Raw genomic sequence first — 15,668 nt, 5'->3', positions numbered from 1 at the left:
CACAGAGTGTGTTAGCAGAGAGTCAAACTTAACTCAGTCACTGCTTTTTTTTACCACGACACATCAGAGCTCTTCTTTAAATCTAAAGTTGTCATAAACCTAAACAGGTGCATGACTCACCCTAACAAGATCCTTCTGGTTTAACCTTTTACTCTCCTCTGCTTTCATATATGTTTATACTTCATATACCTTTTTTATACTAATGCTTTATCACACATTATTCAGTTGTGTTGATGTAAATTCTGTCTTTAATGTGTGGGACAGATATGACATTCCCTTTGTTGCCACAATCAGGAGCTTAACTGTGGGCTTTGTTGTTACTGAGATGTGTCCGCTTCAGAATTTGGTCTTGATAAACTAAACTGCTGTCATGTGTCTCTTCTGAAAATAAGGTAATTGTCCTTGGTTTCCTCCTGAGAGCAGTTGTGATCCACCGCCAAGTTGGATGCCAGTATGTTTGCATGACAGGGTTAGTGCATTCAAAGCTTCATTATCTAGAGGAAATTGTTGATATCAATTGTACTCTGATTTTTGCACCTCAGGAAGACAGGCTGCCATAGCAACAAATCGGAGCCAGTGTGGCTGTTTTTATGCACATGGTTTCATCATCATCACCACTTGTAGCTTGCATTCAGTCTGTCCAACACCAGATAGTCTTAGTTGTATTTTCTTGTATATTGAGCCAATTAAAGAAAGAAGAATAAAGAGAACACAGAAGGTATGAATCCATCAGTTTTTATCTGACTTCCTCCTTAAAACACACCCTCACTTACTCATACTCAGATGAAATACAAATCCCCTGATTTTTCAAGCATAAACAAATACACGGAGCACAGGGTGCTTTGTGATACTGCTGGACTCTGTTGCCCACGCCTCATTAGATGTTGTGCTGCTTTTTGCAAAGAAAGAAAAAGAAAAGTGAAGGGAACAAGAGGAGGATGTGTGAGAGGGTGGAGGAAAAAAGTTTGTTGGTTTGCTGCAGAGTTCATCTGCCTTTTCTTTTTTCTTTTTTTTTACTCTCACTGGCCCTGCATGTTGTCTTCTATCTATTATTTTTTGTCTCTTTCTACAGCTACTGTTTTTGCTGTAGTGTTTCCTGTTTCTCCATTCCCTTTCGTGTGGTGCTGCCATCTTTCTCTCCAGGCTGCTGTGTCTTTGGATTCTGTTTCTACATCTTTTAACCTAGCTACAACTTCTTCAGGCTTGCTCACTGCCGGAGATTTTTCTGCTGCCCTCATCCACTTCCCACTCTGTTTTTTACGCTCTGTAACGCATGTCGATGTGCGTGTGCTCATTTAATGACAACAGTAAGTCAGCTGTGACGGCTTTTAGCTTTTTAGCTAATCCTGACATTACCAGAGGCTGCGCTGACGATGACTGACAAGGTTGCTCGCCCTCAATACTTAGTTTCCTGTTGGGAAGCATGTTTGCTGCCTTCCTTCCATTTCACCGCTTCCCTCTTCATTTCCCTGTTTTCTATCTTCTGTTTCACTATCTCCCCTGTGTTACATTTTTTTCTTACAATGCTCACCGTTTCACCTCTGACATGAGCAGCAAGCACTAAGCACTGAAGGAAGGAAATGGGTGTGTGAATCCATGTGCTTGTGTATGTGTGTGTGTGTGTGTGACGTGTGTGTGTGTGTGTGTGTGTGTGTGTGTGTGTGTGTGTGTGTGTGTGTGTGTGTGTGTGTGTGTTCAGGAAGGAAACAGCTAACTATGACGACAAAAATACTAAAGCAAACACACATATTAAACCATGTTATGACTGTATTTATTGTTGAATCATTTTTGGGGATAGTTTTATTGGCAGAAAAGCTCAGACTTGAGCCATGTCTTGCAGCTTTAATTGTGAGAATAGGCTGTCTGCTATTCAGATATAGAAGATATAGAGGGTCAGCTGAGGGTCAGCTGACTGCAAACACAAACAAACACAACAATCAGTTCACTTTTTTGATGTTCTCTTGATGTGTAATCTATCTACAGGGTTCTTACATTTTGTTGCCACTTATTTATCCATTTGTATTGATTTGCTAACTTTGTGCTTCAGTGAACAAGCAATGGACTATTTTGATGCAGTCAATTCAGCTCATTCCCATTTAGAGGCCAATTGTAATGCCATATTATCTTGATGGATGTAGCTGATATTAAGATCCTTTATGTCTCATTCACTCAGCAAAGCATTGGAACTTCGTAAATTCATGTGCACAATTTGACAATAAAATGAGCAGGTAGTTGATTTTCAACCGGATGTAGCCGGAGGTTACTACATGTTCCAAATTAGTTTTTTTTACACAGGACCATCGTGGCCGTCGTCTCTAAAAGCTGCTTCGAAAACTTTAATAAAAAGTCACCCAGAGGTTTCTGAGGAGCGTTTTTTATGAATGTATTTAATTTATTTATCTATTTTTTTAGCACAGTGATTGCCATAACGGCAGGAGCTGACTCTATCCAGCCTCAACCAACTGTGAAACCTCTATGATGATGTTCTGTGCATCATCTTTTCCTGCTGTTCTTGTCATGTGGTCGTGTAATTTTCTTGGCAGGGCCATTTTTTGTTTAAGAAGGGACGGCGGTGATTCAAATGCACCTGGTGAGTTTAAACGGTTGTGTTGATGTGCTGACGGTACAGTATTCAATGCCCAGTGTGTGTTAACACTTTACATGTGACAGCTCTGTATGGATACTAAAACCATGTGCAGACTCAGATTAACAATTTTATTTTTCAGGAGTTTTCCTCTAGACAATTTGTGATACAAACTGTCTAATAGGTCAGTTTAGCAAAGCCTTTATAAATGGCTCAATGAATATTAATAAAACCTGCAATAACTCAGTTTATGCTATCAGGTATAAATAAAACCAACAAGTCTTTTAATCTTAATTTATGTGTAAGTAGCTCTTTACTATACAGCTGGATACTTTCATTGGATTGTTTTCAACCATTTATATTCCAGAAAACAAATTACACATTCAATGTCCATCTATTAACATCCTACTAATGATAACAAATGTTGATTTTCAAATTAATCACGACAGTAAACAGAATTTCTTAATTTTAACAAACTGCAGTTAGAAGTTGGTAAATAACATTTATTTATAGAGCAGCTTTCACGGACAACAATAACCGAGTGCTTTACAATGTAATAAATTGCAAGCTAAAAAGCATTTGAAACTATTAAAAATAAACCAAAGTGGTAAGAAGCAGCAATTGCGGGAACTAACATAAAACATCTTCAAGCCTTTTTGAATAAAAATGTTTTCAGCTATTGTAAAAGCGTCTTCTGAAACTATAAAACAAGGCGATGGTGGTAGAGAGTTACAAAGACTTGGTGCTACTATCCCAAAAGTCTGATCACCACATGTTTTAAAATGAGAGCAAAGCACTATCAATCTGCTCAGAAGACCTTAGAGACCAGCTGCAAGAGCTCAGAGACACACTGATGTCTTACCATTGAGAACTTTAAAAGTTAAGATGAGAATTTTACAATTGACCCTAAAACTGTCTGGAAGCCAATGAAGACATGTTAAAATTGGAGAAATATGATTTCTCTCCCTGAAGTTGGACAAAAAGTGTGTGGCTGATTTTGAGCAGACTGCAGTTGTGTCAGGGATTTTGTCTTCAGGCAGGTAAAAATAGTATTGCAGTAGTCCAGCTGTAAAGAAATAAAAGCCTTTATGAAATAAAACCTAAGATAAAATAAAATAAAATCTTCCTTGGAAACAACCTGTTTTAATCTTGCAATATTTCTGAGATGGAATAAAGCTGAACAGCTACTGAACACGAGTGTCTCTGGACAGAGAACCAAAGATCCATCACATCCAAGCCTTTGTTTTATCATTGGGATGGAGCTGTCAGAAGCAAAAATAACAATTTCAGTTTTTCTTGATTTTATAGAGTTTGCAGCCCAACCGGATGTTGATAGCACTTACTTATTTAATTCAGTGAGCCCGAAGGGGTGGCTTGGATGGAAAGAGCAGAAAAGATGGATAATCATCACTGTAAAGATGCTAGGAAATGTTGGTAAACTTTGCAATTAAGTGTCTAAGAGGGAACACTTACAGTGTAAAACAATACAGGTCAAACAACAAATCCCTGCGGAACACCACAGGACAGGAGAGCCTTTTCTAATGAGTGTTAAAGGCCTAGGAGCTTTCAGGAAGAGATTGATCAAAGTTGGATTTCTTTAACTATGGTTGAACAATAACATGTTAAAAAGTCGTGGTTTGCAGTTTGCTGCTAAGTTATCAAAGCAATTTGTTCCAGATGCTTTGCAGGCAGCCGACTGAGTGTAATACAAGAACACAACCAACATGACAACTGTATAAATGGTCACTCATGAGTGCAAATGCACAGGTTTTATTTTCATTTCTACATTAACACAAAATTTAAATGATTTATAATTGTTATACTTAAAGGGGACCTATTATGAAAAACACATTTTCTCTTGCTTTAACATGTGTAAAGTGGTCTCCCCTAAGCCTGCCAACTCGGAGAAGGGGGAAAGCAACCAAATTCTGCAGTGTCTGTACAGCCGCCCGGATTATCCTTCCAGTGTGATGTGACTTTTACGAGCCGTTCAGATTCTGCTCACGTCGTGAGTCATGACAGGAGCGATTTACATAGGTCGGCCTCCGCTGCGTGAAAACACGCCCACAACTAACTCCGCTGGGACAAGAACTCCGCCATTGTTTCGTAGCGGTGTATCGCGTGTGCTAACCACTTCACCTCGGGCTGTTTCAACCATAGATATATATAAAGGCTAGATGACTCGCCCGCGCTGCTGCCAATGCAGAGCGACGTCGTCACACGGCGGCCATCTTGCCTCGGGGAGCTCGCTCACTCATAACATTGTGTCTAATGGTGCATGTACTGCTTAAACAACCTTAACTTGCTCAATTTTCAACAGATTTTCCAACAGTTTGGTGTTGTTGAACGTCAGAGATGTAGTTATGACACTGCATACTTGTGAATAATTATAAACATTGACAAATGTACTTTTATATGAAAATAACAAGAAACAGATAGCTATGACATGATATTTATATTAAATCAATATTTCTATAGTATTCTTAGTAATATTTTATATATATTTAAATTATAACATCATTATTACATTATTACATGTGTATATATATTACATTATAATGCGTGTACTATATACATATATATATATATATATATATATATATATATATATATATATATATATGTATAAAATATATACACATGTAATAATATGTTGTAATATATATATATATATATATATATATATATATATATATATATATATATATATTACAACATATTATTACATGTGTATATATTTTCACAATTCACTTCATTACCATATTTTGGGAAATAAGCGGGCCGTAACCTAAAGCTGACAAGTTTGCATCCCTGATCTTAAAAGTATAATCAATGAGAGCTAGAAGTTACTTTTTGGACACTAAACCTGCTACAATCAGTTCACAACAGGTTGTCAATAGGTTGTCATAAAATCGTAATTTTATCGCAGTAGAAGATGTATAATAATTGAAATTTTCGATTGTGGTCACCCTTGATAACTTATGAAAGTAACGTTAACGTTATTTAGTGGTGATACACAACTATTGTACAGTATGTGCTGCATGATTAAGTCGTTTTTCGAAAAGAAAAGATACAATTTCAACATGTCCAAGCATCCCGAATCATACCCACGTTAATGACGTTTATAATAAACCAAACCGTTTGTAAATCCGTCAAGATTTCAGCAAGTTATGAGTATTTTTGTCTGTACAGACCACTCAGCCTCCAACAGCAACAACGATAGCGCACCAAAGAGTCCCCCGACCTAATATGGCCGCTGGTGAACGACGCTGGAGACTCCGCCTTGAGTCATCTAGCCTTTATCTATATATCTATGGTTTCAACAACGAGGGACAGTAAAAATTAGGTTTTGCATCGACACTTACCCTCATAAAAGGATCAGTACCAAGGCAGCCAATCAGCACAGAGCCTCATTATCATAGCCTCCCCGCCCCTCAGAATCCCGCATAGAGAAGGAGGTTAGAAAAGGGTAAAAATAAAGACATGGCCCAGAGGCTGAATTTCTAATGTATGTAGAAAAAACTATCAAAAGCTTGTTTTTAAGACATTCAAGGCCTGTTTAAAATATACATAAAATGCCATAATAGGTCACCTAGGTCAAAAGTGTACACATAACACAGTAGGGTTTTTATGGTTGTTAATGACCCTTAAAGCAGGATGGACAAACGGAGGAGGCAGATTCAATTCAGCTCAGCTTTATTTATGTAGCACAAAATCCCAACAAATGTCATCTGAAGGCACTTCAAAAATACAGTTCAACTCATTCCAAATTAGTCCAATTAATACAAATCCAACAAAAAAAGAATAATAAGTTTTGCTTCGCTAAGGAAATCAACAGGTTGCATCAAAACCTTTCTTCGATACAATCCCCCATGAGCAAGCAAGGTGACTGTGGGAGGGAAAGACTTCCCTTGAACAGGAAGATTCCTCTGGCAGAACCAGACTCAGGAAGGGCGGTCATCTGCCTCGACCGGTTGGAGGTTGAGAGGACAGGAAAGAGGAGAGAACAGCAACAACAACAGATAAGGAGTACCTGCTGGGAAGAAGGAATACAGGCTAATAACAACAACAATAGTGTAATTGATATAGTTGGAGTAGAAAAGAACAGAATGAGGAGAGATGCATCATGGGATGTCCTCCAGCAGTCTAGACCTATAGCAGCACAACTAGAGGATGTTTCAGGACACCTAAGCCATCTCTATCAATAAGCTTTATCAAAAAGGAAGGTTTTTAGCTTAATCTTAAGGGTAGAGAGGGTGTCGGCTTCCTGAACACAAACTGGCAGCCGGCTCCAGAGGAGAGGAACAGAAGACTCTACCTCCCAATCAAAGAACGAGAGTGAAGTGCTCTGCCTGGAAAATATAGAACCATGAGCTTGTTAGGATATGATGGAGCTTGGTCATTAAGAGCTTTTTATGGGAGGAGAAGATTTTTAAATGCTATTCTAGATTTTATGGGAAGCCAATGAGGAGAGGGTAAAACTGGGGATGGAAATTAGCCCCAGACATGAGCCGAAGACAGTTGTCTTTCAGTTATTTTCATAATAGAATAAAATAAATACACAAACCATCACAGGTTCACAGGTACAGATATTCAGCAGAGCAAGTGAGAAATCCACACCTGATCTCCACGTTCACACACACCCAAACTCATGCTATTAACCTACAAGTCAAAAACCCCCCACAGGTAACAAAACCTGACAAGCAATAGTTACAAAGCTTTGTAAGTCCTGGATCATATTTACTTATCAATAGCACACATTTAAACAGAAACACTCAACAGCACTCATTGAAATAGTAATCTAAACTAAAAAAAGAACCATCTTTTCCCTCCCTTCAGTCCACTTGGTCCAACCCAGCATGATGGTCATCAGATGCTTATTTCCTAATGGGCTCCTTGGTTACCGTTATGTGTGTGCATCCATGAACCACGCCCGCAGGAAGTAGACCTCGAAAATAGGGAGTTAGTAGACACTCATAACCAAACATAACACAAAAAATGTGCTATTTAATATATTTTGTCACTGTGATCATGATGTTTAAATCTTTAGTGAAAGGAAGCATGAGTAGCTCCCTCACAGGAAAAAACGTGTCAGTCTCATTTCAGCCCAACGATAGCAGGTCCTTTTCTAGATGGCTCGGGAGAGAACCATTACTGTTATTAAAAATGGGATTCTCAGAGAATAGCTCGTATTTGTATTTCTGTCTAATAAGATGCCATTGTTGTTGTTTTTGCTGTAAATCAATCTAAACCAACTGTCCATTATTAGTGCGTGACAATTATCTTCATACGGAGCAAAGGATAAATCTGAGAAACAACTACAGTCAAGGTCCGGCCTCGGTGAGGGTCAGTGCTGTTTTTACATAAAAGTCGCTGAAGTGATCACAGTCTAATCAAAGAAGCAAAGAACCGAAAGGAATGCTGGTGGTTTGGAGGCTTGGTCCGTTTTTTTGCACGTCTCATCTCCCCGACAGTTGTATCATTAATCCACATCCTCGGCAGACTAAAAGCTTTGTAGCATCACGGAGACATGACAGTTCCCTTCCTTGAAAATTCCCCTAGAGTGTTATGTTAATGCATTTAACAAACCCATTTTTTATTAAGCTGTTAAGGAAAAAGAGAATAAATATTGCAGAGAAAGGAAGTAAAAAGCTTAAATGCTTAAAAAGAGCATAGAAAAAACATTTCTGAAGCACAGATTATCTATAGATTATCGTACAGTACATCAGCTAGCCATGATGACATTGTGCCCAAAACAACTTTGTCAAGCTTGCTTTACAATTTATTGAGAACGTATGTGCAAAAGCTCGTTTTTTGTTAAAGTTAATGTGGGAATTTTGCTTGAAATATGCATTTAAATTCGAGAATGATTATATGAAGCTGAAACATTGCTTAAAACCAATATCATTTAATCTGCATGCAGTTAGAGCACTACTGTACTTCTTTCCATCTTAATTCTCTACCACAGGTATTTGTGACTTTACATGCCTTTAGACCTGAGAAAGGTAGTCTAATAAGCAGTGTACTGATGAAGTCATACAACATACAACATAGAGAATTGGTAAGGTTTTTTTCTGTTCTTTCTCTATTTTTCTGTGTCTTCAATCTGCCTGTGCTCAGTTTGGAGACGGTGCATGTTGGTATGGAAACTGGTTCATAAACCGTTCAGGTTGCCAACGTTCTAACTCACATAGCAACCACTAAGCACCCTTTCAAAATGTTGTTCTATAATATCTGATGGATAGAAGTTTATTATTATTGATCTGGTGCTATTCTACAGGTTGTCACAGAAAAAATCTCACTGAGGTACGTACGGCATTGAGTTTATACCGAAGGAGCGGGCTCATTGAGTCACAATTTCAGCCATGACAATGAAATAACTCCCACACATGTACCTTGACATTCCACAAGCACACTCAGAGGTGCTCAAAAATGTGAGTCATTTTTTATGCGCTTGCTCACAAAATACTTTCATTTCCAGATAGTTTAATCAATTAAGAATAAAACCCCTCAGATAAGTATGCATATGTTATACTATTCAACAACAGATGTTTTTCAGGGATTGCACGTGTGTTCTGTTTTCAAGGTGAAAGAGTTCATGCTTCTAAGGGTCTACACCCACTTTGCACTTGCTGCATTCAGTTTATTATTTCCAAGGGTTGAACCCTCACAGGCTCGAGCCAGATTAACAAATGCATTGCCTTATCAATATAAGCAGTGCAGCCTGCTGTCAAGGCAGGCTGCAACCACCTTCGTGACTTTCCAAAGTACAGCGCCTTATTGTCGCTTTCCTGCTGTTGTCTTACTACATGTGTTGTTTGAGGAAATTAGTTACGAGTAACAATAGAGTTAAGTCATTTTCACCCACTAACAATCACATTCACATACACAGACACACACCTTTCTCCAAGTCTTTAGTCATACACCATGGTGTGTGAGCAAAGATTTTTATTATTGAGGGCCTCGACCTGGTTTGTTTGTTTTGTTTTTGTTTGTTTGTTGTTGTTTCTTAGCTCCATGCCCCTGTAGACAAAGATTGGGTAGATAATTGCACAATGCTCTTTACATGAACTCGAAAACATTTAAATGTGCTTTAATCAAGACTTGTTTTTAACTTTGCAACTAATTAATATAAAAGAAAAGCAGAAACCAAGCAGTAATTGATTTTACTCTATTTGTCATGGTTACGTCTCTTTCCTTTTTGGTTCACATTTGTGAGCCGTGCTGACTAAATGAATAAAGATGCATGCAAAGTTTGTCTTCACTCAGCTTTCAAAATATCTTCAATCACTCTCGATTTAAAACTCTTACGGCCCAACAGCAAGCCAGCTAATGCCCCTCTTTACCTACTGGAGCTCTTCACACAGCATGAGCAATTTTCCAAATGCACATCGCTCATCAAGCTGAGCACATCTCTGAAATGGCCAAGAAGGGAGGCAGTATTCCACCACTGAAAAGGATTTTGATTGATTTGCAGATCCCCTTCAAGCTGCGTTAAAAAAGAGAATAATTATGAAAGGGGTGATAAGGGGGTTAAAAAAAGCCTAAACATGCTCTCTACACCGTAGTACTTCTTAACTTAAAATGATTTAATGATATTATATATGCTCACAAAATGCCCCATGTTGGAGCTTGTTTTTTCATCAAGGCATCACACAAATAAACTGGGGAGGTGTGTATATTTGTAAAATATGTTCATAACCCCAAAAAATTACCAATAGCCTGAAAACCAAGTCTTTTGAAATGTTAAAATGTTTTCAAGATTTTGAGACACTGGAAAACATGAAAAAACTACTTGTAAATACAAAACAGCATTACGATTTTTAAATGGTTTAAACCCTATGGTTAATTGATAACAGTTAGTTAATAGTTAATAACAGTTGATCAGAGTGATGAAAAACATCAAATTTCTTTTTAAATTTGATCCCAGTTAACTACTATTTTGGTATTAAATCTGGTTTTACATCATCACATCATCACAAAAGATTTTAGCTGTTCAGCATTTCATTTTGTTTTTTCTCTGAAATAGTGTGAGGAGTTCAGAAATCAGGGAGAAGCTCCAAGTAGAGGCCGTTCACATTGAGAGGAGTCAGGGGACATGACAAGGATATATGCTGTGCATCTTCTCTGGGAGTTTTACTGGGCACAACTAATTGGGTGGAGGCACTGTGGATGTGCCATCCAAATTTAGTTTCCATTTGGTGGTTCGGGGTCTTTTAGGGAAGAGCTGAAGAAAGTTTAAGGAAATAGGGAGGCTGAAACTTCTCTGCTTCACTTGTTGTGATTACTACTGACTTGGTGATTGGGAGATAGGTGGAGGGTGGAGCTTCAGGCCAAAACAAAATAATGACAACATCAACATCAGTTGAGGGCTGCAACTCCTCTTTTTAAACGGGAATATCCTGGCTTGAGTGCTGTTGTCAGTGACATAAGTATTTGAAATGAACATGATTTTTAAATGTCTGTTGACATATCGGGGTCATTTTATGATTTGTTTTATTATTGCTCTTACATACAGCTCCTTTAAAGAACTTTTTTTAGGGGCCACCATTTGGATCAGTTTCAACACTTCATCTGTTCTTCATGTACTTCTTTCTGGTAAATTTCAATCAGTACAACATGTAATACATGTGAAAACATATATTGCCAAACAATCTGTTGTGTATGTTTAGTTACATTTTGGATGTTCCAGACTGGTGCAGCTCTACATAAATTGGCTAGGGTCCTCGAGGGGACATGGGAGTTCACCCAACCCGTCCACTTGCGTTTTGTGGACTTGAAGAAGTCTTTGGACCGTGTCCCTCAGGTTATCCTGTTAGGGATGTTCTCTTGAGGTATTGTTCATGAATGAAGGACCAACAGGAGATCGACAGGCGAATTGGAGCAGTGTCTGCAATAATGCAGATTCTTTAAATGTATATTATGGAGGAGAAAGAGTTCAGCAAAAATATCCATCCATCCATTTTCTCTACCCGCTTTATCCTTTGCAGGGTCACGGGGGTCTGCTGGAGCCTATCCCAGCTATTTTCAGGCGAGAGGCAGGGATTACACCCTGGACAGGTCGCCAGTCCATCGCAGGGCTACATATATAGACAAACAACCAGACACACTCACACTCACACCTACGGGCAATTTAGAATCACTAATTAACCTAATATGCATGTTTTTGGACTGTGGGAGGAAACCGGAGTACCCCGAGGAAACCCACGCAAGCACGGGGAGAACATGCAAACTCCACACAGAAAGACCCTGCTGGGCCTGGGAGTCGAACCGGGGACCTTCTTGCTGTGAGCTAAGCCACTAAGCCACCGTGCTGCAAAAATACAAGGCTAAAAAAACAAGCGTGAAAAAAAGGCTCTCTGTTTATTGACTGATTGATATTCCGAGCCTCACCTTTCGCCTGAAAGAATAAGATCATGGACACAATTTCCTGAAATGAGTTTCCTCTGTACTGTTGCTGACAAGTTCCACCATTCAGGAGGGACTCCAAATAGAGTTAAAACTCTTCCACATTGAGAGGAATCAGTTGAGGTGGTTTGGCCCTCTAGCTAGGATGACTCTTCCCAGGCAGGTGCCCAACTGGGAGGAGGACCCCACGGCAAACCTAGGGCATGCTGGAGGGCTTGTATCTCTCAACTGACTTGGGAATGCCTCAGCATTACCCTGAAGGCACTACAGGATGTGTCTGGGGAGAGGGAGGTCTGATCTCTTTTTTTGAAATGCTGTGCTCATAACCCGAACTTTAATGAGCGGAAGTTAGCGGATGGATGTATGGGTATTCCAGTCTGCAACTTCCATATGCAAGCTTTTATGTGCTTGAGTTATGCCTTCAGTCTGTCATTCGTATCTACAAATGTTTTTAGTTTCAATACCTGTTCCTCCCTCCGAGTTTAATCAAGGCTCAAACTCGTTCTTGGGTTTTAACAGCCATTTATTTGGACAACATGCCCCAATAATGCCATCAGAACTGAGAAAATAAAATATAAAACTTACCTTAACTTACGAAAAATATATAGGACTTACATAAAATAAATAGAAATACACAAACGAATAAATAAAGCAGACATTGCCTAGATATAAAATTTAAGGCTTAACTGGCTTCACTTCTCAGTCACATAAGACAACTAAATATTGTACCTTATTGGCCACATTAACTCCAAGGGAATAAAGATGATTTTCACTGCTTCTTCTTGTAAGAAAATATCATTTTATCTTCTGGGCAAACGTATTATGATTTATTTCTTGCAGACGTGTACCACACCTCGTGTGGCTCTTGGAGTGGGTCAATCAACCGTGTCCCCAAACAATAATGTGGACAAGCGGAACAAAAAAATTGGTCCCTCACCCTTACTTCTGTGTTTTTAACTAAATAAATTAAACATATTTACATGAATTCCCAGAAAATTATTACTTTTCCTATTATTGAAAATGTATATAAAATATTGATATGTATTTATTGTATTTTAACTGAATGTGAATATTATTAATTATTGTTAATTATGAGTGATGCCTCTGATGACAGTTACACTACCGGTACCTATGAATTTAATAGATTAAATATTTATGAGACCTCATTTATTCTTTTCTTTTTTTCCTTTGGGACAGCAATTCATTTAATTAGTTTAAACACAACCAATTACATACAGTTGGAACACTGAGATGATGGCATCTTTGCATCAGCTCTGCTTGGCTCATTCACAAACAAGACAGAAAAATGCAGTTAATTGACACATAATACAAAAGTGTGAATGCACGTTTGTGTGTGTGGATGTGTGTGAGTGTTTGTGTGTGTGTGAGAGAGAAAATCAGGATTATACAGCATTATGTAGATTAGCCCTATTTCCCTGAGTGCATCTTTACCATTTAGAGCTTTCAGTCACTTGACAGCTTTATGGGAGGGCAAACACACACACACACACACACGCACGCACGCACGCACGCAAGCACGCACACACACACGCATATGTGCATTGGCAGTCATTGTTTTTATAGACATCCTATACACATTTTCAATTATAGCCCAGCCAACAACATCTAGTATAATTTAAACACACATAGGCATATTTGACGAAGGTTTCCTGGCTCTGTCTTCATTAAATTCCTGGTCCGGAGACGGATAGTTGCATTCCCTTGCAATGTATGTATTCCCGCTGCTGCTCTTTGTGTGTTTGTCCTGTGTGTGAGTGTGAAGGGGTAATTGAGTGGGTGTTGGATTACTTTTCAGGCTTGTGTTTTGATTGCATTGGAGCAGTGACAGCAACCCTCGTTTTAATCACAAACCTGAGATCAATTGTCCTTTCAGCCTAACTCTGGAAGCGATAACGCATGAGTGTTTGTTGTGTACATGGTTGCGTCCGTGTGAGTGAATGGTAATCTAGATCACTGAGTCCCCAGCAGTCCATGACAAGATTTTGATTTGAACTAAGCTAAGATATGTTAAAATATGTGTCATGTGAAAGTCTGCTCTTATACCTAAGAGTGTTTGTCTGTGCTTTTTCTTCAGCAGACACTGAATTCACTCTATGAATTGTGTGCACTTCTGATTATCTGTGTGTATCTTTCAGCCGTTGGCCAACACTGGTCAGTCTGAGGTTTTGCTGTAGTGGAATAACCTTTCACCGTGTGCACAACACAGGCTGCCTTAGGGTTTAGAGGGATATTACAGCATTTTAGAGCAGATCACACTTGCCTGAGGATAGTGCAGTAACTAAGAACCAATGTCTGAGCAGTCGGCCCTGTCAACTCTGTCTTTCTGACACCTCATGCATAAAAGAATTCACAGGATCCATCACCTCTTGAAATATACATTAGACCAGGCATATTTCATATATAACTATTTGACATTGCAATACACTGGTGTTAAACATGTAATAATAGGAAACACACAATATGCAAGTCCCAGCCAGACCTGTGTGTGTGTGTGTTTAAATCAAGCCAATTAAATTCAACTGTATTTGTCCGGTCTCCAAGTGTGAGGATCTATAATATCCCTTGACTCTTACCATCACCTTTTTAAAGAGCATTTTACGCATGATTTGACATGGTTTTATAAGTAAGTGTCTAAAGCTGCAAGCCTGTTTTTATTAAGTAACCTTCGGCTTTGCCGTCTAGTCGATGAACCATTATGAGTCAGCCCTAATCAACCTTATGCTAGTTTTCATTTCTCCATCAATCTCAGCACAAAGAATCAGCTGTTGGTCCTACACGGGCTTTCTTTTTACAGCTATTTAGGCTGATGCGATAAATCTGCCAAGTGACTGAATGTAAAGAGCTGCAGGGGTGAGGATTTGTTGTTTATGACTGGCTGTAAGGAATTTTCACTATTTATTTTTTCACATACTTTCTCTTGTATGTGATATGAAGGAATTAAAAAAAAAATCCTCTAACACTGTCCAGTAGGGGTGTAACGGTACACAAAGATCTCGGTTCGGCACTACCTCAGTTTTGAGGTCACGGTTGGTTCATTTTCAGTACAATAAGGGAAAAAATCTAAACATAAAAATTGCTTTTTGTTTAATTTTTAACTTTTGCAAACTACGGTTTATACATTTTCTTGTAAAAATGAAACAAAATAAAATATGAATAAAAAATAGAACACTGTTTAACAAGCTGCTGTTAAACATTGTATTGGGATTGCACACGTCTGCCCCGTACCGACAGACGTATAGGCTACCGGGACGGTTCAGTACGAATGCGTTTACCGTTACACCCCTACTGTCAAGTATTATTTAAATGTAGAAGTAGGTTAATTCTGCTATCTGGTTTATTTAAAGGTCCGTTTATTAGCCTCTACCGGAGTTTTGGGTCATGAAGTAGCAAAGATCCAATTAAATCTTTTGTTAAATTAAATCTAAAGTTTTGAGCCAAACAAGAAGAAAAGTGTCATGATCTCAATCATGATTGTCTTCATAGGTTTAGCAGAATTACCTGATCATGAACCGTAATTGGTTATTTGTTTATACTTTACTTGATCTATACGTCTTCCAGAGACTCTTATTTTTATAAACATAACATACATACATAACTACATGATGATACTGCTTCATGAAATTGTGACAGTACTTCCTGAGTTCCCTATGAAAGT

General features: G+C 38.5%; 1 protein-coding gene across 1 annotated transcript in view; it reads left to right on the top strand.

Moving 5' to 3' along the window:
- Positions 1-15,668, top strand: part of LOC133441667 (cGMP-dependent 3',5'-cyclic phosphodiesterase) — a 196,671-nt gene that overhangs the window by 44,698 nt on the left and 136,305 nt on the right. The window lies entirely within an intron of this gene.

The sequence above is a fragment of the Cololabis saira genome, chromosome 4 (assembly GCF_033807715.1).
Source record: "Cololabis saira isolate AMF1-May2022 chromosome 4, fColSai1.1, whole genome shotgun sequence".
Lineage (NCBI taxonomy): Eukaryota > Metazoa > Chordata > Actinopteri > Beloniformes > Belonidae > Cololabis > Cololabis saira.
Note: the sequence above shows the minus strand (reverse complement) of the source record. Positions and strands in the feature narration are given on the sequence as shown.